Here is a 21,212-nt window from a genome sequence, read left to right on the forward strand (position 1 = left end):
CTGCTGTAGCCCCAGTGGCGCAATTGGTTAGCGCACGGTACTTATAAGGCAGTAGCCGTGAGCAATGCCGGGGTTGTGAGTTCGAGCCTCACCTGGGGCATACTTTTATTTCGTAGCAGCTGACTATGGAAGCATCGGGACGCTAGATTTGAGATGTATCACGTACCTGAGAGACCATAAATGTGCGTGCACTGCAGTCAACGACCGCGTGTTCCTCGGTACTATAGTGGTTAGTATCCCCGCCTGTCACGCGGGAGACCGGGGTTCGATTCCCCGCCGGGGAGATGCGATTTTTATATCGCGAAGGTTGCACGTGTGGCCCGAAAAAGCATTACCGTTGTGATCAAGGAATGTAATTGCTAAAAAATCGTAAGAAAGTCTGCGTCTTAGGAAGTGTTTCTCGTATTCTGCACACGACGTCGTCGTTTCACAACTCACAGGGTTTGCTGTCGACGCTGAATCAGCGCACCCCAAGATTAATGATCGAGCTCGAAGCACCCAAGAAAAAGAATAATTTTAGCAGAGCGTGGTTTCGATCCACGGACCTCTGGGTTATGGGCCCAGCACGCTTCCACTGCGCCACTCTGCTGTGCGGAGAGAAGCGCTCTCTTCGGTGCGTGACATGAGACACTTGGAAAAGCGTTGTCTGCGTCGCCTACCGTTTAATTAACTGTGTAGCATCTCCCAGCTTGACTTGTCTCGACTTTGCTCGACTGACGCTACGCTGACGCTTGCACGAAGCGATATTTACCGCGATCGTCTCGAGATGCAGCTGCGAGATGCTCAGGATTAACATTGCACTCCACGAAGGTGGAGACATTCGAATGCACTGCCTAGCTACGCGCCCGCAACTAACAAAATGCCGACCCTGCCAGGATTCGAACCTGGAATCTTCTGATCCGTAGTCAGACGCGTTATCCGTTGCGCCACAGGGCCACCGTTCGCGTTTTCTGCTACGAGGCGGGTGCACATCGCAAAGCAACGTGTTCTCCGTGGCTCGGCAATTGCATGTCATCCACTGACAACGGCGGCGCGGCCACTCTGGTCTTCCGCACTCTGCAGGGAGCTGCCACCAAGGAAGGCATCTCTCCTCCAGCTGCTCGGCCACGGAGCGCCTGCACAGCTTAGAGCTTGCCACACATCTGCCGTCGCTGTTGGACAGGTAGCGGAATGCCAGGCGCCCGTTTTTTTGCATTTTTTCGGTGATGACAAGCGGTTGACATGCTTGTAAGTGTAGCATATAAAACAAGAATCGTGTGAAGCATTCGTAGACAGGTGCTAAAGTCGTAGTATGGCCGCAGGTGACGGTCGTATGACGGGTCTGTAGCCACAACAGGTTGGCATCAAAGTGAATACCGCTAACTGCAAGCACTCTGCTGTAGCCCCAGTGGCGCAATTGGTTAGCGCACGGTACTTATAAGGCAGTAGCCGTGAGCAATGCCGGGGTTGTGAGTTCGAGCCTCACCTGGGGCATACTTTTATTTCGTAGCAGCTGACTATGGAAGCATCGGGACGCTAGATTTGAGATGTATCACGTACCTGAGAGACCATAAATGTGCGTGCACTGCAGTCAACAACCGCGTGTTCCTCGGTACTATAGTGTTTAGTATCCCCGCCTGTCACGCGGGAGACCGGGGTTCGATTCCCCGCCGGGGAGATGCGATTTTTATATCGCGAAGGTTGCACGTGTGGCCCGAAAAAGCATTACCGTTGTGATCAAGGAATGTAATTGCTAAAAAATCGTAAGAAAGTCTGCGTCTTAGGAAGTGTTTCTCGTATTCTGCACACGACGTCGTCGTTTCACAACTCACAGGGTTTGCTGTCGACGCTGAATCAGCGCACCCCAAGATTAATGATCGAGCTCGAAGCACCCAAGAAAAAGAATAATTTTAGCAGAGCGTGGTTTCGATCCACGGACCTCTGGGTTATGGGCCCAGCACGCTTCCACTGCGCCACTCTGCTGTGCGGAGAGAAGCGCTCTCTTCGGTGCGTGACATGAGACACTTGGAAAAGCGTTGTCTGCGTCGCCTACCGTTTAATTAACTGTGTAGCATCTCCCAGCTTGACTTGTCTCGACTTTGCTCGACTGACGCTACGCTGACGCTTGCACGAAGCGATATTTACCGCGATCGTCTCGAGATGCAGCTGCGAGATGCTCAGGATTAACATTGCACTCCACGAAGGTGGAGACATTCGAATGCACTGCCTAGCTACGCGCCCGCAACTAACAAAATGCCGACCCTGCCAGGATTCGAACCTGGAATCTTCTGATCCGTAGTCAGACGCGTTATCCGTTGCGCCACAGGGCCACCGTTCGCGTTTTCTGCTACGAGGCGGGTGCACATCGCAAAGCAACGTGTTCTCCGTGGCTCGGCAATTGCATGTCATCCACTGACAACGGCGGCGCGGCCACTCTGGTCTTCCGCACTCTGCAGGGAGCTGCCACCAAGGAAGGCATCTCTCCTCCAGCTGCTCGGCCACGGAGCGCCTGCACAGCTTAGAGCTTGCCACACATCTGCCGTCGCTGTTGGACAGGTAGCGGAATGCCAGGCGCCCGTTTTTTTGCATTTTTTCGGTGATGACAAGCGGTTGACATGCTTGTAAGTGTAGCATATAAAACAAGAATCGTGTGAAGCATTCGTAGACAGGTGCTAAAGTCGTAGTATGGCCGCAGGTGACGGTCGTATGACGGGTCTGTAGCCACAACAGGTTGGCATCAAAGTGAATACCGCTAACTGCAAGCACTCTGCTGTAGCCCCAGTGGCGCAATTGGTTAGCGCACGGTACTTATAAGGCAGTAGCCGTGAGCAATGCCGGGGTTGTGAGTTCGAGCCTCACCTGGGGCATACTTTTATTTCGTAGCAGCTGACTATGGAAGCATCGGGACGCTAGATTTGAGATGTATCACGTACCTGAGAGACCATAAATGTGCGTGCACTGCAGTCAACGACCGCGTGTTCCTCGGTACTATAGTGGTTAGTATCCCCGCCTGTCACGCGGGAGACCGGGGTTCGATTCCCCGCCGGGGAGATGCGATTTTTATATCGCGAAGGTTGCACGTGTGGCCCGAAAAAGCATTACCGTTGTGATCAAGGAATGTAATTGCTAAAAAATCGTAAGAAAGTCTGCGTCTTAGGAAGTGTTTCTCGTATTCTGCACACGACGTCGTCGTTTCACAACTCACAGGGTTTGCTGTCGACGCTGAATCAGCGCACCCCAAGATTAATGATCGAGCTCGAAGCACCCAAGAAAAAGAATAATTTTAGCAGAGCGTGGTTTCGATCCACGGACCTCTGGGTTATGGGCCCAGCACGCTTCCACTGCGCCACTCTGCTGTGCGGAGAGAAGCGCTCTCTTCGGTGCGTGACATGAGACACTTGGAAAAGCGTTGTCTGCGTCGCCTACCGTTTAATTAACTGTGTAGCATCTCCCAGCTTGACTTGTCTCGACTTTGCTCGACTGACGCTACGCTGACGCTTGCACGAAGCGATATTTACCGCGATCGTCTCGAGATGCAGCTGCGAGATGCTCAGGATTAACATTGCACTCCACGAAGGTGGAGACATTCGAATGCACTGCCTAGCTACGCGCCCGCAACTAACAAAATGCCGACCCTGCCAGGATTCGAACCTGGAATCTTCTGATCCGTAGTCAGACGCGTTATCCGTTGCGCCACAGGGCCACCGTTCGCGTTTTCTGCTACGAGGCGGGTGCACATCGCAAAGCAACGTGTTCTCCGTGGCTCGGCAATTGCATGTCATCCACTGACAACGGCGGCGCGGCCACTCTGGTCTTCCGCACTCTGCAGGGAGCTGCCACCAAGGAAGGCATCTCTCCTCCAGCTGCTCGGCCACGGAGCGCCTGCACAGCTTAGAGCTTGCCACACATCTGCCGTCGCTGTTGGACAGGTAGCGGAATGCAAGGCGCCCGTTTTTTTGCATTTTTTCGGTGATGACAAGCGGTTGACATGCTTGTAAGTGTAGCATATAAAACAAGAATCGTGTGAAGCATTCGTAGACAGGTGCTAAAGTCGTAGTATGGCCGCAGGTGACGGTCGTATGACGGGTCTGTAGCCACAACAGGTTGGCATCAAAGTGAATACCGCTAACTGCAAGCACTCTGCTGTAGCCCCAGTGGCGCAATTGGTTAGCGCACGGTACTTATAAGGCAGTAGCCGTGAGCAATGCCGGGGTTGTGAGTTCGAGCCTCCCCTGGGGCATACTTTTATTTCGTAGCAGCTGACTATGGAAGCATCGGGACGCTAGATTTGAGATGTATCACGTACCTGAGAGACCATAAATGTGCGTGCACTGCAGTCAACGACCGCGTGTTCCTCGGTACTATAGTGGTTAGTATCCCCGCCTGTCACGCGGGAGACCGGGGTTCGATTCCCCGCCGGGGAGATGCGATTTTTATATCGCGAAGGTTGCACGTGTGGCCCGAAAAAGCATTACCGTTGTGATCAAGGAATGTAATTGCTAAAAAATCGTAAGAAAGTCTGCGTCTTAGGAAGTGTTTCTCGTATTCTGCACACGACGTCGTCGTTTCACAACTCACAGGGTTTGCTGTCGACGCTGAATCAGCGCACCCCAAGATTAATGATCGAGCTCGAAGCACCCAAGAAAAAGAATAATTTTAGCAGAGCGTGGTTTCGATCCACGGACCTCTGGGTTATGGGCCCAGCACGCTTCCACTGCGCCACTCTGCTGTGCGGAGAGAAGCGCTCTCTTCGGTGCGTGACATGAGACACTTGGAAAAGCGTTGTCTGCGTCGCCTACCGTTTAATTAACTGTGTAGCATCTCCCAGCTTGACTTGTCTCGACTTTGCTCGACTGACGCTACGCTGACGCTTGCACGAAGCGATATTTACCGCGATCGTCTCGAGATGCAGCTGCGAGATGCTCAGGATTAACATTGCACTCCACGAAGGTGGAGACATTCGAATGCACTGCCTAGCTACGCGCCCGCAACTAACAAAATGCCGACCCTGCCAGGATTCGAACCTGGAATCTTCTGATCCGTAGTCAGACGCGTTATCCGTTGCGCCACAGGGCCACCGTTCGCGTTTTCTGCTACGAGGCGGGTGCACATCGCAAAGCAACGTGTTCTCCGTGGCTCGGCAATTGCATGTCATCCACTGACAACGGCGGCGCGGCCACTCTGGTCTTCCGCACTCTGCAGGGAGCTGCCACCAAGGAAGGCATCTCTCCTCCAGCTGCTCGGCCACGGAGCGCCTGCACAGCTTAGAGCTTGCCACACATCTGCCGTCGCTGTTGGACAGGTAGCGGAATGCCAGGCGCCCGTTTTTTTGCATTTTTTCGGTGATGACAAGCGGTTGACATGCTTGTAAGTGTAGCATATAAAACAAGAATCGTGTGAAGCATTCGTAGACAGGTGCTAAAGTCGTAGTATGGCCGCAGGTGACGGTCGTATGACGGGTCTGTAGCCACAACAGGTTGGCATCAAAGTGAATACCGCTAACTGCAAGCACTCTGCTGTAGCCCCAGTGGCGCAATTGGTTAGCGCACGGTACTTATAAGGCAGTAGCCGTGAGCAATGCCGGGGTTGTGAGTTCGAGCCTCACCTGGGGCATACTTTTATTTCGTAGCAGCTGACTATGGAAGCATCGGGACGCTAGATTTGAGATGTATCACGTACCTGAGAGACCATAAATGTGCGTGCACTGCAGTCAACGACCGCGTGTTCCTCGGTACTATAGTGGTTAGTATCCCCGCCTTTCACGCGGGAGACCGGGGTTCGATTCCCCGCCGGGGAGATGCGATTTTTATATCGCGAAGGTTGCACGTGTGGCCCGAAAAAGCATTACCGTTGTGATCAAGGAATGTAATTGCTAAAAAATCGTAAGAAAGTCTGCGTCTTAGGAAGTGTTTCTCGTATTCTGCACACGACGTCGTCGTTTCACAACTCACAGGGTTTGCTGTCGACGCTGAATCAGCGCACCCCAAGATTAATGATCGAGCTCGAAGCACCCAAGAAAAAGAATAATTTTAGCAGAGCGTGGTTTCGATCCACGGACCTCTGGGTTATGGGCAGAGCACGCTTCCACTGCGCCACTCTGCTGTGCGGAGAGAAGCGCTCTCTTCGGTGCGTGACATGAGACACTTGGAAAAGCGTTGTCTGCGTCGCCTACCGTTTAATTAACTGTGTAGCATCTCCCAGCTTGACTTGTCTCGACTTTGCTCGATTGACGCTACGCTGACGCTTGCACGAAGCGATATTTACCGCGATCGTCTCGAGATGCAGCTGCGAGATGCTCAGGATTAACATTGCACTCCACGAAGGTGGAGACATTCGAATGCACTGCCTAGCTACGCGCCCGCAACTAACAAAATGCCGACCCTGCCAGGATTCGAACCTGGAATCTTCTGATCCGTAGTCAGACGCGTTATCCGTTGCGCCACAGGGCCACCGTTCGCGTTTTCTGCTACGAGGCGGGTGCACATCGCAAAGCAACGTGTTCTCCGTGGCTCGGCAATTGCATGCCATCCACTGACAACGGCGGCGTGGCCACTCTGGTCTTCCGCACTCTGCAGGGAGCTGCCACCAAGGAAGGCATCTCTCCTCCAGCTGCTCGGCCACGGAGCGCCTGCACAGCTTAGAGCTTGCCACACATCTGCCGTCGCTGTTGGACAGGTAGCGGAATGCAAGGCGCCCGTTTTTTTGCATTTTTTCGGTGATGACAAGCGGTTGACATGCTTGTAAGTGTAGCATATAAAACAAGAATCGTGTGAAGCATTCGTAGACAGGTGCTAAAGTCGTAGTATGGCCGCAGGTGACGGTCGTATGACGGGTCTGTAGCCACAACAGGTTGGCATCAAAGTGAATACCGCTAACTGCAAGCACTCTGCTGTAGCCCCAGTGGCGCAATTGGTTAGCGCACGGTACTTATAAGGCAGTAGCCGTGAGCAATGCCGGGGTTGTGAGTTCGAGCCTCCCCTGGGGCATACTTTTATTTCGTAGCAGCTGACTATGGAAGCATCGGGACGCTAGATTTGAGATGTATCACGTACCTGAGAGACCATAAATGTGCGTGCACTGCAGTCAACGACCGCGTGTTCCTCGGTAGTATAGTGGTTAGTATCCCCGCCTGTCACGCGGGAGACCGGGGTTCGATTCCCCGCCGGGGAGATGCGATTTTTATATCGCGAAGGTTGCACGTGTGGCCCGAAAAAGCATTACCGTTGTGATCAAGGAATGTAATTGCTAAAAAATCGTAAGAAAGTCTGCGTCTTAGGAAGTGTTTCTCGTATTCTGCACACGACGTCGTCGTTTCACAACTCACAGGGTTTGCTGTCGACGCTGAATCAGCGCACCCCAAGATTAATGATCGAGCTCGAAGCACCCAAGAAAAAGAATAATTTTAGCAGAGCGTGGTTTCGATCCACGGACCTCTGGGTTATGGGCCCAGCACGCTTCCACTGCGCCACTCTGCTGTGCGGAGAGAAGCGCTCTCTTCGGTGCGTGACATGAGACACTTGGAAAAGCGTTGTCTGCGTCGCCTACCGTTTAATTAACTGTGTAGCATCTCCCAGCTTGACTTGTCTCGACTTTGCTCGACTGACGCTACGCTGACGCTTGCACGAAGCGATATTTACCGCGATCGTCTCGAGATGCAGCTGCGAGATGCTCAGGATTAACATTGCACTCCACGAAGGTGGAGACATTCGAATGCACTGCCTAGCTACGCGCCCGCAACTAACAAAATGCCGACCCTGCCAGGATTCGAACCTGGAATCTTCTGATCCGTAGTCAGACGCGTTATCCGTTGCGCCACAGGGCCACCGTTCGCGTTTTCTGCTACGAGGCGGGTGCACATCGCAAAGCAACGTGTTCTCCGTGGCTCGGCAATTGCATGCCATCCACTGACAACGGCGGCGTGGCCACTCTGGTCTTCCGCACTCTGCAGGGAGCTGCCACCAAGGAAGGCATCTCTCCTCCAGCTGCTCGGCCACGGAGCGCCTGCACAGCTTAGAGCTTGCCACACATCTGCCGTCGCTGTTGGACAGGTAGCGGAATGCAAGGCGCCCGTTTTTTTGCATTTTTTCGGTGATGACAAGCGGTTGACATGCTTGTAAGTGTAGCATATAAAACAAGAATCGTGTGAAGCATTCGTAGACAGGTGCTAAAGTCGTAGTATGGCCGCAGGTGACGGTCGTATGACGGGTCTGTAGCCACAACAGGTTGGCATCAAAGTGAATACCGCTAACTGCAAGCACTCTGCTGTAGCCCCAGTGGCGCAATTGGTTAGCGCACGGTACTTATAAGGCAGTAGCCGTGAGCAATGCCGGGGTTGTGAGTTCGAGCCTCCCCTGGGGCATACTTTTATTTCGTAGCAGCTGACTATGGAAGCATCGGGACGCTAGATTTGAGATGTATCACGTACCTGAGAGACCATAAATGTGCGTGCACTGCAGACAACGACCGCGTGTTCCTCGGTAGTATAGTGGTTAGTATCCCCGCCTGTCACGCGGGAGACCGGGGTTCGATTCCCCGCCGGGGAGATGCGATTTTTATATCGCGAAGGTTGCACGTGTGGCCCGAAAAAGCATTACCGTTGTGATCAAGGAATGTAATTGCTAAAAAATCGTAAGAAAGTCTGCGTCTTAGGAAGTGTTTCTCGTATTCTGCACACGACGTCGTCGTTTCACAACTCACAGGGTTTGCTGTCGACGCTGAATCAGCGCACCCCAAGATTAATGATCGAGCTCGAAGCACCCAAGAAAAACAATAATTTTAGCAGAGCGTGGTTTCGATCCACGGACCTCTGGGTTATGGGCCCAGCACGCTTCCACTGCGCCACTCTGCTGTGCGGAGAGAAGCGCTCTCTTCGGTGCGTGACATGAGACACTTGGAAAAGCGTTGTCTGCGTCGCCTACCGTTTAATTAACTGTGTAGCATCTCCCAGCTTGACTTGTCTCGACTTTGCTCGACTGACGCTACGCTGACGCTTGCACGAAGCGATATTTACCGCGATCGTCTCGAGATGCAGCTGCGAGATGCTCAGGATTAACATTGCACTCCACGAAGGTGGAGACATTCGAATGCACTGCCTAGCTACGCGCCCGCAACTAACAAAATGCCGACCCTGCCAGGATTCGAACCTGGAATCTTCTGATCCGTAGTCAGACGCGTTATCCGTTGCGCCACAGGGCCACCGTTCGCGTTTTCTGCTACGAGGCGGGTGCACATCGCAAAGCAACGTGTTCTCCGTGGCTCGGCAATTGCATGCCATCCACTGACAACGGCGGCGTGGCCACTCTGGTCTTCCGCACTCTGCAGGGAGCTGCCACCAAGGAAGGCATCTCTCCTCCAGCTGCTCGGCCACGGAGCGCCTGCACAGCTTAGAGCTTGCCACACATCTGCCGTCGCTGTTGGACAGGTAGCGGAATGCAAGGCGCCCGTTTTTTTGCATTTTTTCGGTGATGACAAGCGGTTGACATGCTTGTAAGTGTAGCATATAAAACAAGAATCGTGTGAAGCATTCGTAGACAGGTGCTAAAGTCGTAGTATGGCCGCAGGTGACGGTCGTATGACGGGTCTGTAGCCACAACAGGTTGGCATCAAAGTGAATACCGCTAACTGCAAGCACTCTGCTGTAGCCCCAGTGGCGCAATTGGTTAGCGCACGGTACTTATAAGGCAGTAGCCGTGAGCAATGCCGGGGTTGTGAGTTCGAGCCTCCCCTGGGGCATACTTTTATTTCGTAGCAGCTGACTATGGAAGCATCGGGACGCTAGATTTGAGATGTATCACGTACCTGAGAGACCATAAATGTGCGTGCACTGCAGTCAACGACCGCGTGTTCCTCGGTAGTATAGTGGTTAGTATCCCCGCCTGTCACGCGGGAGACCGGGGTTCGATTCCCCGCCGGGGAGATGCGATTTTTATATCGCGAAGGTTGCACGTGTGGCCCGAAAAAGCATTACCGTTGTGATCAAGGAATGTAATTGCTAAAAAATCGTAAGAAAGTCTGCGTCTTAGGAAGTGTTTCTCGTATTCTGCACACGACGTCGTCGTTTCACAACTCACAGGGTTTGCTGTCGACGCTGAATCAGCGCACCCCAAGATTAATGATCGAGCTCGAAGCACCCAAGAAAAAGAATAATTTTAGCAGAGCGTGGTTTCGATCCACGGACCTCTGGGTTATGGGCCCAGCACGCTTCCACTGCGCCACTCTGCTGTGCGGAGAGAAGCGCTCTCTTCGGTGCGTGACATGAGACACTTGGAAAAGCGTTGTCTGCGTCGCCTACCGTTTAATTAACTGTGTAGCATCTCCCAGCTTGACTTGTCTCGACTTTGCTCGACTGACGCTACGCTGACGCTTGCACGAAGCGATATTTACCGCGATCGTCTCGAGATGCAGCTGCGAGATGCTCAGGATTAACATTGCACTCCACGAAGGTGGAGACATTCGAATGCACTGCCTAGCTACGCGCCCGCAACTAACAAAATGCCGACCCTGCCAGGATTCGAACCTGGAATCTTCTGATCCGTAGTCAGACGCGTTATCCGTTGCGCCACAGGGCCACCGTTCGCGTTTTCTGCTACGAGGCGGGTGCACATCGCAAAGCAACGTGTTCTCCGTGGCTCGGCAATTGCATGCCATCCACTGACAACGGCGGCGTGGCCACTCTGGTCTTCCGCACTCTGCAGGGAGCTGCCACCAAGGAAGGCATCTCTCCTCCAGCTGCTCGGCCACGGAGCGCCTGCACAGCTTAGAGCTTGCCACACATCTGCCGTCGCTGTTGGACAGGTAGCGGAATGCAAGGCGCCCGTTTTTTTGCATTTTTTCGGTGATGACAAGCGGTTGACATGCTTGTAAGTGTAGCATATAAAACAAGAATCGTGTGAAGCATTCGTAGACAGGTGCTAAAGTCGTAGTATGGCCGCAGGTGACGGTCGTATGACGGGTCTGTAGCCACAACAGGTTGGCATCAAAGTGAATACCGCTAACTGCAAGCACTCTGCTGTAGCCCCAGTGGCGCAATTGGTTAGCGCACGGTACTTATAAGGCAGTAGCCGTGAGCAATGCCGGGGTTGTGAGTTCGAGCCTCCCCTGGGGCATACTTTTATTTCGTAGCAGCTGACTATGGAAGCATCGGGACGCTAGATTTGAGATGTATCACGTACCTGAGAGACCATAAATGTGCGTGCACTGCAGTCAAGGACCGCGTGTTCCTCGGTAGTATAGTGGTTAGTATCCCCGCCTGTCACGCGGGAGACCGGGGTTCGATTCCCCGCCGGGGAGATGCGATTTTTATATCGCGAAGGTTGCACGTGTGGCCCGAAAAAGCATTACCGTTGTGATCAAGGAATGTAATTGCTAAAAAATCGTAAGAAAGTCTGCGTCTTAGGAAGTGTTTCTCGTATTCTGCACACGACGTCGTCGTTTCACAACTCACAGGGTTTGCTGTCGACGCTGAATCAGCGCACCCCAAGATTAATGATCGAGCTCGAAGCACCCAAGAAAAAGAATAATTTTAGCAGAGCGTGGTTTCGATCCACGGACCTCTGGGTTATGGGCCCAGCACGCTTCCACTGCGCCACTCTGCTGTGCGGAGAGAAGCGCTCTCTTCGGTGCGTGACATGAGACACTTGGAAAAGCGTTGTCTGCGTCGCCTACCGTTTAATTAACTGTGTAGCATCTCCCAGCTTGACTTGTCTCGACTTTGCTCGACTGACGCTACGCTGACGCTTGCACGAAGCGATATTTACCGCGATCGTCTCGAGATGCAGCTGCGAGATGCTCAGGATTAACATTACACTCCACGAAGGTGGAGACATTCGAATGCACTGCCTAGCTACGCGCCCGCAACTAACAAAATGCCGACCCTGCCAGGATTCGAACCTGGAATCTTCTGATCCGTAGTCAGACGCGTTATCCGTTGCGCCACAGGGCCACCGTTCGCGTTTTCTGCTACGAGGCGGGTGCACATCGCAAAGCAACGTGTTCTCCGTGGCTCGGCAATTGCATGTCATCCACTGACAACGGCGGCGCGGCCACTCTGGTCTTCCGCACTCTGCAGGGAGCTGCCACCAAGGAAGGCATCTCTCCTCCAGCTGCTCGGCCACGGAGCGCCTGCACAGCTTAGAGCTTGCCACACATCTGCCGTCGCTGTTGGACAGGTAGCGGAATGCCAGGCGCCCGTTTTTTTGCATTTTTTCGGTGATGACAAGCGGTTGACATGCTTGTAAGTGTAGCATATAAAACAAGAATCGTGTGAAGCATTCGTAGACAGGTGCTAAAGTCGTAGTATGGCCGCAGGTGACGGTCGTATGACGGGTCTGTAGCCACAACAGGTTGGCATCAAAGTGAATACCGCTAACTGCAAGCACTCTGCTGTAGCCCCAGTGGCGCAATTGGTTAGCGCACGGTACTTATAAGGCAGTAGCCGTGAGCAATGCCGGGGTTGTGAGTTCGAGCCTCACCTGGGGCATACTTTTATTTCGTAGCAGCTGACTATGGAAGCATCGGGACGCTAGATTTGTGATGTATCACGTACCTGAGAGACCATAAATGTGCGTGCACTGCAGTCAACGACCGCGTGTTCCTCGGTACTATAGTGGTTAGTATCCCCGCCTGTCACGCGGGAGACCGGGGTTCGATTCCCCGCCGGGGAGATGCGATTTTTATATCGCGAAGGTTGCACGTGTGGCCCGAAAAAGCATTACCGTTGTGATCAAGGAATGTAATTGCTAAAAAATCGTAAGAAAGTCTGCGTCTTAGGAAGTGTTTCTCGTATTCTGCACACGACGTCGTCGTTTCACAACTCACAGGGTTTGCTGTCGACGCTGAATCAGCGCACCCCAAGATTAATGATCGAGCTCGAAGCACCCAAGAAAAAGAATAATTTTAGCAGAGCGTGGTTTCGATCCACGGACCTCTGGGTTATGGGCCCAGCACGCTTCCACTGCGCCACTCTGCTGTGCGGAGAGAAGCGCTCTCTTCGGTGCGTGACATGAGACACTTGGAAAAGCGTTGTCTGCGTCGCCTACCGTTTAATTAACTGTGTAGCATCTCCCAGCTTGACTTGTCTCGACTTTGCTCGACTGACGCTACGCTGACGCTTGCACGAAGCGATATTTACCGCGATCGTCTCGAGATGCAGCTGCGAGATGCTCAGGATTAACATTGCACTCCACGAAGGTGGAGACATTCGAATGCACTGCCTAGCTACGCGCCCGCAACTAACAAAATGCCGACCCTGCCAGGATTCGAACCTGGAATCTTCTGATCCGTAGTCAGACGCGTTATCCGTTGCGCCACAGGGCCACCGTTCGCGTTTTCTGCTACGAGGCGGGTGCACATCGCAAAGCAACGTGTTCTCCGTGGCTCGGCAATTGCATGCCATCCACTGACAACGGCGGCGTGGCCACTCTGGTCTTCCGCACTCTGCAGGGAGCTGCCACCAAGGAAGGCATCTCTCCTCCAGCTGCTCGGCCACGGAGCGCCTGCACAGCTTAGAGCTTGCCACACATCTGCCGTCGCTGTTGGACAGGTAGCGGAATGCAAGGCGCCCGTTTTTTTGCATTTTTTCGGTGATGACAAGCGGTTGACATGCTTGTAAGTGTAGCATATAAAACAAGAATCGTGTGAAGCATTCGTAGACAGGTGCTAAAGTCGTAGTATGGCCGCAGGTGACGGTCGTATGACGGGTCTGTAGCCACAACAGGTTGGCATCAAAGTGAATACCGCTAACTGCAAGCACTCTGCTGTAGCCCCAGTGGCGCAATTGGTTAGCGCACGGTACTTATAAGGCAGTAGCCGTGAGCAATGCCGGGGTTGTGAGTTCGAGCCTCCCCTGGGGCATACTTTTATTTCGTAGCAGCTGACTATGGAAGCATCGGGACGCTAGATTTGAGATGTATCACGTACCTGAGAGACCATAAATGTGCGTGCACTGCAGTCAACGACCGCGTGTTCCTCGGTAGTATAGTGGTTAGTATCCCCGCCTGTCACGCGGGAGACCGGGGTTCGATTCCCCGCCGGGGAGATGCGATTTTTATATCGCGAAGGTTGCACGTGTGGCCCGAAAAAGCATTACCGTTGTGATCAAGGAATGTAATTGCTAAAAAATCGTAAGAAAGTCTGCGTCTTAGGAAGTGTTTCTCGTATTCTGCACACGACGTCGTCGTTTCACAACTCACAGGGTTTGCTGTCGACGCTGAATCAGCGCACCCCAAGATTAATGATCGAGCTCGAAGCACCCAAGAAAAAGAATAATTTTAGCAGAGCGTGGTTTCGATCCACGGACCTCTGGGTTATGGGCCCAGCACGCTTCCACTGCGCCACTCTGCTGTGCGGAGAGAAGCGCTCTCTTCGGTGCGTGACATGAGACACTTGGAAAAGCGTTGTCTGCGTCGCCTACCGTTTAATTAACTGTGTAGCATCTCCCAGCTTGACTTGTCTCGACTTTGCTCGACTGACGCTACGCTGACGCTTGCACGAAGCGATATTTACCGCGATCGTCTCGAGATGCAGCTGCGAGATGCTCAGGATTAACATTGCACTCCACGAAGGTGGAGACATTCGAATGCACTGCCTAGCTACGCGCCCGCAACTAACAAAATGCCGACCCTGCCAGGATTCGAACCTGGAATCTTCTGATCCGTAGTCAGACGCGTTATCCGTTGCGCCACAGGGCCACCGTTCGCGTTTTCTGCTACGAGGCGGGTGCACATCGCAAAGCAACGTGTTCTCCGTGGCTCGGCAATTGCATGTCATCCACTGACAACGGCGGCGCGGCCACTCTGGTCTTCCGCACTCTGCAGGGAGCTGCCACCAAGGAAGGCATCTCTCCTCCAGCTGCTCGGCCACGGAGCGCCTGCACAGCTTAGAGCTTGCCACACATCTGCCGTCGCTGTTGGACAGGTAGCGGAATGCCAGGCGCCCGTTTTTTTGCATTTTTTCGGTGATGACAAGCGGTTGACATGCTTGTAAGTGTAGCATATAAAACAAGAATCGTGTGAAGCATTCGTAGACAGGTGCTAAAGTCGTAGTATGGCCGCAGGTGACGGTCGTATGACGGGTCTGTAGCCACAACAGGTTGGCATCAAAGTGAATACCGCTAACTGCAAGCACTCTGCTGTAGCCCCAGTGGCGCAATTGGTTAGCGCACGGTACTTATAAGGCAGTAGCCGTGAGCAATGCCGGGGTTGTGAGTTCGAGCCTCACCTGGGGCATACTTTTATTTCGTAGCAGCTGACTATGGAAGCATCGGGACGCTAGATTTGTGATGTATCACGTACCTGAGAGACCATAAATGTGCGTGCACTGCAGTCAACGACCGCGTGTTCCTCGGTACTATAGTGGTTAGTATCCCCGCCTGTCACGCGGGAGACCGGGGTTCGATTCCCCGCCGGGGAGATGCGATTTTTATATCGCGAAGGTTGCACGTGTGGCCCGAAAAAGCATTACCGTTGTGATCAAGGAATGTAATTGCTAAAAAATCGTAAGAAAGTCTGCGTCTTAGGAAGTGTTTCTCGTATTCTGCACACGACGTCGTCGTTTCACAACTCACAGGGTTTGCTGTCGACGCTGAATCAGCGCACCCCAAGATTAATGATCGAGCTCGAAGCACCCAAGAAAAAGAATAATTTTAGCAGAGCGTGGTTTCGATCCACGGACCTCTGGGTTATGGGCCCAGCACGCTTCCACTGCGCCACTCTGCTGTGCGGAGAGAAGCGCTCTCTTCGGTGCGTGACATGAGACACTTGGAAAAGCGTTGTCTGCGTCGCCTACCGTTTAATTAACTGTGTAGCATCTCCCAGCTTGACTTGTCTCGACTTTGCTCGACTGACGCTACGCTGACGCTTGCACGAAGCGATATTTACCGCGATCGTCTCGAGATGCAGCTGCGAGATGCTCAGGATTAACATTGCACTCCACGAAGGTGGAGACATTCGAATGCACTGCCTAGCTACGCGCCCGCAACTAACAAAATGCCGACCCTGCCAGGATTCGAACCTGGAATCTTCTTATCCGTAGTCAGACGCGTTATCCGTTGCGCCACAGGGCCACCGTTCGCGTTTTCTGCTACGAGGCGGGTGCACATCGCAAAGCAACGTGTTCTCCGTGGCTCGGCAATTGCATGCCATCCACTGACAACGGCGGCGTGGCCACTCTGGTCTTCCGCACTCTGCAGGGAGCTGCCACCAAGGAAGGCATCTCTCCTCCAGCTGCTCGGCCACGGAGCGCCTGCACAGCTTAGAGCTTGCCACACATCTGCCGTCGCTGTTGGACAGGTAGCGGAATGCAAGGCGCCCGTTTTTTTGCATTTTTTCGGTGATGACAAGCGGTTGACATGCTTGTAAGTGTAGCATATAAAACAAGAATCGTGTGAAGCATTCGTAGACAGGTGCTAAAGTCGTAGTATGGCCGCAGGTGACGGTCGTATGACGGGTCTGTAGCCACAACAGGTTGGCATCAAAGTGAATACCGCTAACTGCAAGCACTCTGCTGTAGCCCCAGTGGCGCAATTGGTTAGCGCACGGTACTTATAAGGCAGTAGCCGTGAGCAATGCCGGGGTTGTGAGTTCGAGCCTCCCCTGGGGCATACTTTTATTTCGTAGCAGCTGACTATGGAAGCATCGGGACGCTAGATTTGAGATGTATCACGTACCTGAGAGACCATAAATGTGCGTGCACTGCAGTCAACCACCGCGTGTTCCTCGGTAGTATAGTGGTTAGTATCCCCGCCTGTCACGCGGGAGACCGGGGTTCGATTCCCCGCCGGGGAGATGCGATTTTTATATCGCGAAGGTTGCACGTGTGGCCCGAAAAAGCATTACCGTTGTGATCAAGGAATGTAATTGCTAAAAAATCGTAAGAAAGTCTGCGTCTTAGGAAGTGTTTCTCGTATTCTGCACACGACGTCGTCGTTTCACAACTCACAGGGTTTGCTGTCGACGCTGAATCAGCGCACCCCAAGATTAATGATCGAGCTCGAAGCACCCAAGAAAAAGAATAATTTTAGCAGAGCGTGGTTTCGATCCACGGACCTCTGGGTTATGGGCCCAGCACGCTTCCACTGCGCCACTCTGCTGTGCGGAGAGAAGCGCTCTCTTCGGTGCGTGACATGAGACACTTGGAAAAGCGTTGTCTGCGTCGCCTACCGTTTAATTAACTGTGTAGCATCTCCCAGCTTGACTTGTCTCGACTTTGCTCGACTGACGCTACGCTGACGCTTGCACGAAGCGATATTTACCGCGATCGTCTCGAGATGCAGCTGCGAGATGCTCAGGATTAACATTGCACTCCACGAAGGTGGAGACATTCGAATGCACTGCCTAGCTACGCGCCCGCAACTAACAAAATGCCGACCCTGCCAGGATTCGAACCTGGAATCTTCTGATCCGTAGTCAGACGCGTTATCCGTTGCGCCACAGGGCCACCGTTCGCGTTTTCTGCTACGAGGCGGGTGCACATCGCAAAGCAACGTGTTCTCCGTGGCTCGGCAATTGCATGCCATCCACTGACAACGGCGGCGTGGCCACTCTGGTCTTCCGCACTCTGCAGGGAGCTGCCACCAAGGAAGGCATCTCTCCTCCAGCTGCTCGGCCACGGAGCGCCTGCACAGCTTAGAGCTTGCCACACATCTGCCGTCGCTGTTGGACAGGTAGCGGAATGCAAGGCGCCCGTTTTTTTGCATTTTTTCGGTGATGACAAGCGGTTGACATGCTTGTAAGTGTAGCATATAAAACAAGAATCGTGTGAAGCATTCGTAGACAGGTGCTAAAGTCGTAGTATGGCCGCAGGTGACGGTCGTATGACGGGTCTGTAGCCACAACAGGTTGGCATCAAAGTGAATACCGCTAACTGCAAGCACTCTGCTGTAGCCCCAGTGGCGCAATTGGTTAGCGCACGGTACTTATAAGGCAGTAGCCGTGAGCAATGCCGGGGTTGTGAGTTCGAGCCTCCCCTGGGGCATACTTTTATTTCGTAGCAGCTGACTATGGAAGCATCGGGACGCTAGATTTGAGTTGTATCACGTACCTGAGAGACCATAAATGTGCGTGCACTGCAGTCAACGACCGCGTGTTCCTCGGTACTATAGTGGTTACTATCCCCGCCTGTCACGCGGGAGACCGGGGTTCGATTCCCCGCCGGGGAGATGCGATTTTTATATCGCGAAGGTTGCACGTGTGGCCCGAAAAAGCATTACCGTTGTGATCAAGGAATGTAATTGCTAAAAAATCGTAAGAAAGTCTGCGTCTTAGGAAGTGTTTCTCGTATTCTGCACACGACGTCGTCGTTTCACAACTCACAGGGTTTGCTGTCGACGCTGAATCAGCGCACCCCAAGATTAATGATCGAGCTCGAAGCACCCAAGAAAAAGAATAATTTTAGCAGAGCGTGGTTTCGATCCACGGACCTCTGGGTTATGGGCCCAGCACGCTTCCACTGCGCCACTCTGCTGTGCGGAGAGAAGCGCTCTCTTCGGTGCGTGACATGAGACACTTGGAAAAGCGTTGTCTGCGTCGCCTACCGTTTAATTAACTGTGTAGCATCTCCCAGCTTGACTTGTCTCGACTTTGCTCGACTGACGCTACGCTGACGCTTGCACGAAGCGATATTTACCGCGATCGTCTCGAGATGCAGCTGCGAGATGCTCAGGATTAACATTGCACTCCACGAAGGTGGAGACATTCGAATGCACTGCCTAGCTACGCGCCCGCAACTAACAAAATGCCGACCCTGCCAGGATTCGAACCTGGAATCTTCTGATCCGTAGTCAGACGCGTTATCCGTTGCGCCACAGGGCCACCGTTCGCGTTTTCTGCTACGAGGCGGGTGCACATCGCAAAGCAACGTGTTCTCCGTGGCTCGGCAATTGCATGTCATCCACTGACAACGGCGGCGCGGCCACTCTGGTCTTCCGCACTCTGCAGGGAGCTGCCACCAAGGAAGGCATCTCTCCTCCAGCTGCTCGGCCACGGAGCGCCTGCACAGCTTAGAGCTTGCCACACATCTGCCGTCGCTGTTGGACAGGTAGCGGAATGCCAGGCGCCCGTTTTTTTGCATTTTTTCGGTGATGACAAGCGGTTGACATGCTTGTAAGTGTAGCATATAAAACAAGAATCGTGTGAAGCATTCGTAGACAGGTGCTAAAGTCGTAGTATGGCCGCAGGTGACGGTCGTATGACGGGTCTGTAGCCACAACAGGTTGGCATCAAAGTGAATACCGCTAACTGCAAGCACTCTGCTTTAGCCCCAGTGGCGCAATTGGTTAGCGCACGGTACTTATAAGGCAGTAGCCGTGAGCAATGCCGGGGTTGTGAGTTCGAGCCTCACCTGGGGCATACTTTTATTTCGTAGCAGCTGACTATGGAAGCATCGGGACGCTAGATTTGAGATGTATCACGTACCTGAGAGACCATAAATGTGCGTGCACTGCAGTCAACGACCGCGTGTTCCTCGGTACTATAGTGGTTAGTATCCCCGCCTGTCACGCGGGAGACCGTGGTTCGATTCCCCGCCGGGGAGATGCGATTTTTATATCGCGAAGGTTGCACGTGTGGCCCGAAAAAGCATTACCGTTGTGATCAAGGAATGTAATTGCTAAAAAATCGTAAGAAAGTCTGCGTCTTAGGAAGTGTTTCTCGTATTCTGCACACGACGTCGTCGTTTCACAACTCACAGGGTTTGCTGTCGACGCTGAATGAGCGCACCCCAAGATTAATGATCGAGCTCGAAGCACCCAAGAAAAAGAATAATTTTAGCAGAGCGTGGTTTCGATCCACGGACCGCTGGGTTATGGGCCCAGCACGCTTCCACTGCGCCACTCTGCTGTGCGGAGAGAAGCGCTCTCTTCGGTGCGTGACATGAGACACTTGGAAAAGCGTTGTCTGCGTCGCCTACCGTTTAATTAACTGTGTAGCATCTCCCAGCTTGACTTGTCTCGACTTTGCTCGACTGACGCTACGCTGACGCTTGCACGAAGCGATATTTACCGCGATCGTCTCGAGATGCAGCTGCGAGATGCTCAGGATTAACATTGCACTCCACGAAGGTGGAGACATTCGAATGCACTGCCTAGCTACGCGCCCGCAACTAACAAAATGCCGACCCTGCCAGGATTCGAACCTGGAATCTTCTGATCCGTAGTCAGACGCGTTATCCGTTGCGCCACAGGGCCACCGTTCGCGTTTTCTGCTACGAGGCGGGTGCACATCGCAAAGCAACGTGTTCTCCGTGGCTCGGCAATTGCATGCCATCCACTGACAACGGCGGCGTGGCCACTCTGGTCTTCCGCACTCTGCAGGGAGCTGCCACCAAGGAAGGCATCTCTCCTCCAGCTGCTCGGCCACGGAGCGCCTGCACAGCTTAGAGCTTGCCACACATCTGCCGTCGCTGTTGGACAGGTAGCGGAATGCAAGGCGCCCGTTTTTTTGCATTTTTTCGGTGATGACAAGCGGTTGACATGCTTGTAAGTGTAGCATATAAAACAAGAATCGTGTGAAGCATTCGTAGACAGGTGCTAAAGTCGTAGTATGGCCGCAGGTGACGGTCGTATGACGGGTCTGTAGCCACAACAGGTTGGCATCAAAGTGAATACCGCTAACTGCAAGCACTCTGCTGTAGCCCCAGTGGCGCAATTGGTTAGCGCACGGTACTTATAAGGCAGTAGCCGTGAGCAATGCCGGGGTTGTGAGTTCGAGCCTCCCCTGGGGCATACTTTTATTTCGTAGCAGCTGACTATGGAAGCATCGGGACGCTAGATTTGAGATGTATCACGTACCTGAGAGACCATAAATGTGCGTGCACTGCAGTCAACGACCGCGTGTTCCTCGGTACTATAGTGGTTAGTATCCCCGCCTGTCACGCGGGAGACCGGGGTTCGATTCCCCGCCGGGGAGATGCGATTTTTATATCGCGAAGGTTGCACGTGTGGCCCGAAAAAGCATTACCGTTGTGATCAAGGAATGTAATTGCTAAAAAATCGTAAGAAAGTCTGCGTCTTAGGAAGTGTTTCTCGTATTCTGCACACGACGTCGTCGTTTCACAACTCACAGGGTTTGCTGTCGACGCTGAATCAGCGCACCCCAAGATTAATGATCGAGCTCGAAGCACCCAAGAAAAAGAATAATTTTAGCAGAGCGTGGTTTCGATCCACGGACCTCTGGGTTATGGGCCCAGCACGCTTCCACTGCGCCACTCTGCTGTGCGGAGAGAAGCGCTCTCTTCGGTGC

At 53.2% G+C, this 21,212-nt stretch overlaps 59 non-coding genes across 59 annotated transcripts; 29 read left to right on the forward strand and 30 right to left on the reverse strand.

The window, feature by feature from the left end:
- Window positions 1-8: 8 nt before the first annotated feature.
- Window positions 9-100, forward strand: Trnai-uau (transfer RNA isoleucine (anticodon UAU)). The gene is given in 2 exon segments: window positions 9-46; window positions 65-100. It is a non-coding gene; the product is annotated as a tRNA-Ile (tRNA).
- Window positions 101-212: 112 nt separating this feature from the next.
- Window positions 213-284, forward strand: Trnad-guc (transfer RNA aspartic acid (anticodon GUC)). The gene has a single exon. It is a non-coding gene; the product is annotated as a tRNA-Asp (tRNA).
- A 233-nt stretch (window positions 285-517) lies between these two features.
- Window positions 518-589, reverse strand: Trnam-cau (transfer RNA methionine (anticodon CAU)). Its single transcript has one exon. It is a non-coding gene; the product is annotated as a tRNA-Met (tRNA).
- Window positions 590-863: 274 nt separating this feature from the next.
- On the reverse strand, window positions 864-936 carry Trnar-acg (transfer RNA arginine (anticodon ACG)). Its single transcript has one exon. It is a non-coding gene; the product is annotated as a tRNA-Arg (tRNA).
- A 445-nt stretch (window positions 937-1,381) lies between these two features.
- Window positions 1,382-1,473, forward strand: Trnai-uau (transfer RNA isoleucine (anticodon UAU)). The gene is given in 2 exon segments: window positions 1,382-1,419; window positions 1,438-1,473. It is a non-coding gene; the product is annotated as a tRNA-Ile (tRNA).
- Window positions 1,474-1,890: 417 nt separating this feature from the next.
- On the reverse strand, window positions 1,891-1,962 carry Trnam-cau (transfer RNA methionine (anticodon CAU)). The gene has a single exon. It is a non-coding gene; the product is annotated as a tRNA-Met (tRNA).
- A 274-nt stretch (window positions 1,963-2,236) lies between these two features.
- Window positions 2,237-2,309, reverse strand: Trnar-acg (transfer RNA arginine (anticodon ACG)). Its single transcript has one exon. It is a non-coding gene; the product is annotated as a tRNA-Arg (tRNA).
- Window positions 2,310-2,754: 445 nt separating this feature from the next.
- Trnai-uau (transfer RNA isoleucine (anticodon UAU)) lies at window positions 2,755-2,846 on the forward strand. The gene is given in 2 exon segments: window positions 2,755-2,792; window positions 2,811-2,846. It is a non-coding gene; the product is annotated as a tRNA-Ile (tRNA).
- A 112-nt stretch (window positions 2,847-2,958) lies between these two features.
- On the forward strand, window positions 2,959-3,030 carry Trnad-guc (transfer RNA aspartic acid (anticodon GUC)). Its single transcript has one exon. It is a non-coding gene; the product is annotated as a tRNA-Asp (tRNA).
- A 233-nt stretch (window positions 3,031-3,263) lies between these two features.
- Window positions 3,264-3,335, reverse strand: Trnam-cau (transfer RNA methionine (anticodon CAU)). Its single transcript has one exon. It is a non-coding gene; the product is annotated as a tRNA-Met (tRNA).
- Window positions 3,336-3,609: 274 nt separating this feature from the next.
- Window positions 3,610-3,682, reverse strand: Trnar-acg (transfer RNA arginine (anticodon ACG)). Its single transcript has one exon. It is a non-coding gene; the product is annotated as a tRNA-Arg (tRNA).
- Window positions 3,683-4,127: 445 nt separating this feature from the next.
- Trnai-uau (transfer RNA isoleucine (anticodon UAU)) lies at window positions 4,128-4,219 on the forward strand. Its single transcript is given in 2 exon segments — window positions 4,128-4,165; window positions 4,184-4,219. It is a non-coding gene; the product is annotated as a tRNA-Ile (tRNA).
- Window positions 4,220-4,331: 112 nt separating this feature from the next.
- On the forward strand, window positions 4,332-4,403 carry Trnad-guc (transfer RNA aspartic acid (anticodon GUC)). Its single transcript has one exon. It is a non-coding gene; the product is annotated as a tRNA-Asp (tRNA).
- Window positions 4,404-4,636: 233 nt separating this feature from the next.
- Trnam-cau (transfer RNA methionine (anticodon CAU)) lies at window positions 4,637-4,708 on the reverse strand. The gene has a single exon. It is a non-coding gene; the product is annotated as a tRNA-Met (tRNA).
- A 274-nt stretch (window positions 4,709-4,982) lies between these two features.
- Trnar-acg (transfer RNA arginine (anticodon ACG)) lies at window positions 4,983-5,055 on the reverse strand. The gene has a single exon. It is a non-coding gene; the product is annotated as a tRNA-Arg (tRNA).
- A 445-nt stretch (window positions 5,056-5,500) lies between these two features.
- Trnai-uau (transfer RNA isoleucine (anticodon UAU)) lies at window positions 5,501-5,592 on the forward strand. Its single transcript is given in 2 exon segments — window positions 5,501-5,538; window positions 5,557-5,592. It is a non-coding gene; the product is annotated as a tRNA-Ile (tRNA).
- A 112-nt stretch (window positions 5,593-5,704) lies between these two features.
- Window positions 5,705-5,776, forward strand: Trnae-uuc (transfer RNA glutamic acid (anticodon UUC)). The gene has a single exon. It is a non-coding gene; the product is annotated as a tRNA-Glu (tRNA).
- A 579-nt stretch (window positions 5,777-6,355) lies between these two features.
- Trnar-acg (transfer RNA arginine (anticodon ACG)) lies at window positions 6,356-6,428 on the reverse strand. The gene has a single exon. It is a non-coding gene; the product is annotated as a tRNA-Arg (tRNA).
- A 445-nt stretch (window positions 6,429-6,873) lies between these two features.
- Window positions 6,874-6,965, forward strand: Trnai-uau (transfer RNA isoleucine (anticodon UAU)). Its single transcript is given in 2 exon segments — window positions 6,874-6,911; window positions 6,930-6,965. It is a non-coding gene; the product is annotated as a tRNA-Ile (tRNA).
- A 112-nt stretch (window positions 6,966-7,077) lies between these two features.
- Window positions 7,078-7,149, forward strand: Trnad-guc (transfer RNA aspartic acid (anticodon GUC)). The gene has a single exon. It is a non-coding gene; the product is annotated as a tRNA-Asp (tRNA).
- A 233-nt stretch (window positions 7,150-7,382) lies between these two features.
- Trnam-cau (transfer RNA methionine (anticodon CAU)) lies at window positions 7,383-7,454 on the reverse strand. The gene has a single exon. It is a non-coding gene; the product is annotated as a tRNA-Met (tRNA).
- Window positions 7,455-7,728: 274 nt separating this feature from the next.
- On the reverse strand, window positions 7,729-7,801 carry Trnar-acg (transfer RNA arginine (anticodon ACG)). Its single transcript has one exon. It is a non-coding gene; the product is annotated as a tRNA-Arg (tRNA).
- Window positions 7,802-8,246: 445 nt separating this feature from the next.
- Window positions 8,247-8,338, forward strand: Trnai-uau (transfer RNA isoleucine (anticodon UAU)). The gene is given in 2 exon segments: window positions 8,247-8,284; window positions 8,303-8,338. It is a non-coding gene; the product is annotated as a tRNA-Ile (tRNA).
- A 112-nt stretch (window positions 8,339-8,450) lies between these two features.
- On the forward strand, window positions 8,451-8,522 carry Trnad-guc (transfer RNA aspartic acid (anticodon GUC)). Its single transcript has one exon. It is a non-coding gene; the product is annotated as a tRNA-Asp (tRNA).
- Window positions 8,523-8,755: 233 nt separating this feature from the next.
- Trnam-cau (transfer RNA methionine (anticodon CAU)) lies at window positions 8,756-8,827 on the reverse strand. The gene has a single exon. It is a non-coding gene; the product is annotated as a tRNA-Met (tRNA).
- A 274-nt stretch (window positions 8,828-9,101) lies between these two features.
- Trnar-acg (transfer RNA arginine (anticodon ACG)) lies at window positions 9,102-9,174 on the reverse strand. The gene has a single exon. It is a non-coding gene; the product is annotated as a tRNA-Arg (tRNA).
- Window positions 9,175-9,619: 445 nt separating this feature from the next.
- On the forward strand, window positions 9,620-9,711 carry Trnai-uau (transfer RNA isoleucine (anticodon UAU)). The gene is given in 2 exon segments: window positions 9,620-9,657; window positions 9,676-9,711. It is a non-coding gene; the product is annotated as a tRNA-Ile (tRNA).
- A 112-nt stretch (window positions 9,712-9,823) lies between these two features.
- Window positions 9,824-9,895, forward strand: Trnad-guc (transfer RNA aspartic acid (anticodon GUC)). Its single transcript has one exon. It is a non-coding gene; the product is annotated as a tRNA-Asp (tRNA).
- Window positions 9,896-10,128: 233 nt separating this feature from the next.
- Window positions 10,129-10,200, reverse strand: Trnam-cau (transfer RNA methionine (anticodon CAU)). The gene has a single exon. It is a non-coding gene; the product is annotated as a tRNA-Met (tRNA).
- A 274-nt stretch (window positions 10,201-10,474) lies between these two features.
- Trnar-acg (transfer RNA arginine (anticodon ACG)) lies at window positions 10,475-10,547 on the reverse strand. Its single transcript has one exon. It is a non-coding gene; the product is annotated as a tRNA-Arg (tRNA).
- Window positions 10,548-10,992: 445 nt separating this feature from the next.
- Trnai-uau (transfer RNA isoleucine (anticodon UAU)) lies at window positions 10,993-11,084 on the forward strand. Its single transcript is given in 2 exon segments — window positions 10,993-11,030; window positions 11,049-11,084. It is a non-coding gene; the product is annotated as a tRNA-Ile (tRNA).
- Window positions 11,085-11,196: 112 nt separating this feature from the next.
- Window positions 11,197-11,268, forward strand: Trnad-guc (transfer RNA aspartic acid (anticodon GUC)). Its single transcript has one exon. It is a non-coding gene; the product is annotated as a tRNA-Asp (tRNA).
- Window positions 11,269-11,501: 233 nt separating this feature from the next.
- On the reverse strand, window positions 11,502-11,573 carry Trnam-cau (transfer RNA methionine (anticodon CAU)). Its single transcript has one exon. It is a non-coding gene; the product is annotated as a tRNA-Met (tRNA).
- Window positions 11,574-11,847: 274 nt separating this feature from the next.
- On the reverse strand, window positions 11,848-11,920 carry Trnar-acg (transfer RNA arginine (anticodon ACG)). Its single transcript has one exon. It is a non-coding gene; the product is annotated as a tRNA-Arg (tRNA).
- Window positions 11,921-12,365: 445 nt separating this feature from the next.
- On the forward strand, window positions 12,366-12,457 carry Trnai-uau (transfer RNA isoleucine (anticodon UAU)). The gene is given in 2 exon segments: window positions 12,366-12,403; window positions 12,422-12,457. It is a non-coding gene; the product is annotated as a tRNA-Ile (tRNA).
- A 112-nt stretch (window positions 12,458-12,569) lies between these two features.
- Trnad-guc (transfer RNA aspartic acid (anticodon GUC)) lies at window positions 12,570-12,641 on the forward strand. The gene has a single exon. It is a non-coding gene; the product is annotated as a tRNA-Asp (tRNA).
- A 233-nt stretch (window positions 12,642-12,874) lies between these two features.
- Window positions 12,875-12,946, reverse strand: Trnam-cau (transfer RNA methionine (anticodon CAU)). The gene has a single exon. It is a non-coding gene; the product is annotated as a tRNA-Met (tRNA).
- Window positions 12,947-13,220: 274 nt separating this feature from the next.
- Window positions 13,221-13,293, reverse strand: Trnar-acg (transfer RNA arginine (anticodon ACG)). The gene has a single exon. It is a non-coding gene; the product is annotated as a tRNA-Arg (tRNA).
- A 445-nt stretch (window positions 13,294-13,738) lies between these two features.
- On the forward strand, window positions 13,739-13,830 carry Trnai-uau (transfer RNA isoleucine (anticodon UAU)). The gene is given in 2 exon segments: window positions 13,739-13,776; window positions 13,795-13,830. It is a non-coding gene; the product is annotated as a tRNA-Ile (tRNA).
- A 112-nt stretch (window positions 13,831-13,942) lies between these two features.
- On the forward strand, window positions 13,943-14,014 carry Trnad-guc (transfer RNA aspartic acid (anticodon GUC)). The gene has a single exon. It is a non-coding gene; the product is annotated as a tRNA-Asp (tRNA).
- A 233-nt stretch (window positions 14,015-14,247) lies between these two features.
- Trnam-cau (transfer RNA methionine (anticodon CAU)) lies at window positions 14,248-14,319 on the reverse strand. The gene has a single exon. It is a non-coding gene; the product is annotated as a tRNA-Met (tRNA).
- A 274-nt stretch (window positions 14,320-14,593) lies between these two features.
- Trnar-acg (transfer RNA arginine (anticodon ACG)) lies at window positions 14,594-14,666 on the reverse strand. The gene has a single exon. It is a non-coding gene; the product is annotated as a tRNA-Arg (tRNA).
- A 445-nt stretch (window positions 14,667-15,111) lies between these two features.
- On the forward strand, window positions 15,112-15,203 carry Trnai-uau (transfer RNA isoleucine (anticodon UAU)). The gene is given in 2 exon segments: window positions 15,112-15,149; window positions 15,168-15,203. It is a non-coding gene; the product is annotated as a tRNA-Ile (tRNA).
- A 112-nt stretch (window positions 15,204-15,315) lies between these two features.
- Trnad-guc (transfer RNA aspartic acid (anticodon GUC)) lies at window positions 15,316-15,387 on the forward strand. Its single transcript has one exon. It is a non-coding gene; the product is annotated as a tRNA-Asp (tRNA).
- A 233-nt stretch (window positions 15,388-15,620) lies between these two features.
- Window positions 15,621-15,692, reverse strand: Trnam-cau (transfer RNA methionine (anticodon CAU)). The gene has a single exon. It is a non-coding gene; the product is annotated as a tRNA-Met (tRNA).
- A 274-nt stretch (window positions 15,693-15,966) lies between these two features.
- Window positions 15,967-16,039, reverse strand: Trnar-acg (transfer RNA arginine (anticodon ACG)). The gene has a single exon. It is a non-coding gene; the product is annotated as a tRNA-Arg (tRNA).
- Window positions 16,040-16,484: 445 nt separating this feature from the next.
- Trnai-uau (transfer RNA isoleucine (anticodon UAU)) lies at window positions 16,485-16,576 on the forward strand. The gene is given in 2 exon segments: window positions 16,485-16,522; window positions 16,541-16,576. It is a non-coding gene; the product is annotated as a tRNA-Ile (tRNA).
- A 112-nt stretch (window positions 16,577-16,688) lies between these two features.
- Trnad-guc (transfer RNA aspartic acid (anticodon GUC)) lies at window positions 16,689-16,760 on the forward strand. The gene has a single exon. It is a non-coding gene; the product is annotated as a tRNA-Asp (tRNA).
- A 233-nt stretch (window positions 16,761-16,993) lies between these two features.
- On the reverse strand, window positions 16,994-17,065 carry Trnam-cau (transfer RNA methionine (anticodon CAU)). Its single transcript has one exon. It is a non-coding gene; the product is annotated as a tRNA-Met (tRNA).
- A 274-nt stretch (window positions 17,066-17,339) lies between these two features.
- Trnar-acg (transfer RNA arginine (anticodon ACG)) lies at window positions 17,340-17,412 on the reverse strand. Its single transcript has one exon. It is a non-coding gene; the product is annotated as a tRNA-Arg (tRNA).
- A 445-nt stretch (window positions 17,413-17,857) lies between these two features.
- On the forward strand, window positions 17,858-17,949 carry Trnai-uau (transfer RNA isoleucine (anticodon UAU)). The gene is given in 2 exon segments: window positions 17,858-17,895; window positions 17,914-17,949. It is a non-coding gene; the product is annotated as a tRNA-Ile (tRNA).
- Window positions 17,950-18,366: 417 nt separating this feature from the next.
- On the reverse strand, window positions 18,367-18,438 carry Trnam-cau (transfer RNA methionine (anticodon CAU)). The gene has a single exon. It is a non-coding gene; the product is annotated as a tRNA-Met (tRNA).
- A 274-nt stretch (window positions 18,439-18,712) lies between these two features.
- Trnar-acg (transfer RNA arginine (anticodon ACG)) lies at window positions 18,713-18,785 on the reverse strand. Its single transcript has one exon. It is a non-coding gene; the product is annotated as a tRNA-Arg (tRNA).
- Window positions 18,786-19,230: 445 nt separating this feature from the next.
- On the forward strand, window positions 19,231-19,322 carry Trnai-uau (transfer RNA isoleucine (anticodon UAU)). Its single transcript is given in 2 exon segments — window positions 19,231-19,268; window positions 19,287-19,322. It is a non-coding gene; the product is annotated as a tRNA-Ile (tRNA).
- Window positions 19,323-19,739: 417 nt separating this feature from the next.
- Window positions 19,740-19,811, reverse strand: Trnam-cau (transfer RNA methionine (anticodon CAU)). The gene has a single exon. It is a non-coding gene; the product is annotated as a tRNA-Met (tRNA).
- Window positions 19,812-20,085: 274 nt separating this feature from the next.
- On the reverse strand, window positions 20,086-20,158 carry Trnar-acg (transfer RNA arginine (anticodon ACG)). Its single transcript has one exon. It is a non-coding gene; the product is annotated as a tRNA-Arg (tRNA).
- A 445-nt stretch (window positions 20,159-20,603) lies between these two features.
- Trnai-uau (transfer RNA isoleucine (anticodon UAU)) lies at window positions 20,604-20,695 on the forward strand. Its single transcript is given in 2 exon segments — window positions 20,604-20,641; window positions 20,660-20,695. It is a non-coding gene; the product is annotated as a tRNA-Ile (tRNA).
- Window positions 20,696-20,807: 112 nt separating this feature from the next.
- Window positions 20,808-20,879, forward strand: Trnad-guc (transfer RNA aspartic acid (anticodon GUC)). Its single transcript has one exon. It is a non-coding gene; the product is annotated as a tRNA-Asp (tRNA).
- A 233-nt stretch (window positions 20,880-21,112) lies between these two features.
- Trnam-cau (transfer RNA methionine (anticodon CAU)) lies at window positions 21,113-21,184 on the reverse strand. The gene has a single exon. It is a non-coding gene; the product is annotated as a tRNA-Met (tRNA).
- Window positions 21,185-21,212: the final 28 nt, after the last annotated feature.

This window comes from Schistocerca serialis, chromosome 9 (assembly GCF_023864345.2).
Source record: "Schistocerca serialis cubense isolate TAMUIC-IGC-003099 chromosome 9, iqSchSeri2.2, whole genome shotgun sequence".
Lineage (NCBI taxonomy): Eukaryota > Metazoa > Arthropoda > Insecta > Orthoptera > Acrididae > Schistocerca > Schistocerca serialis.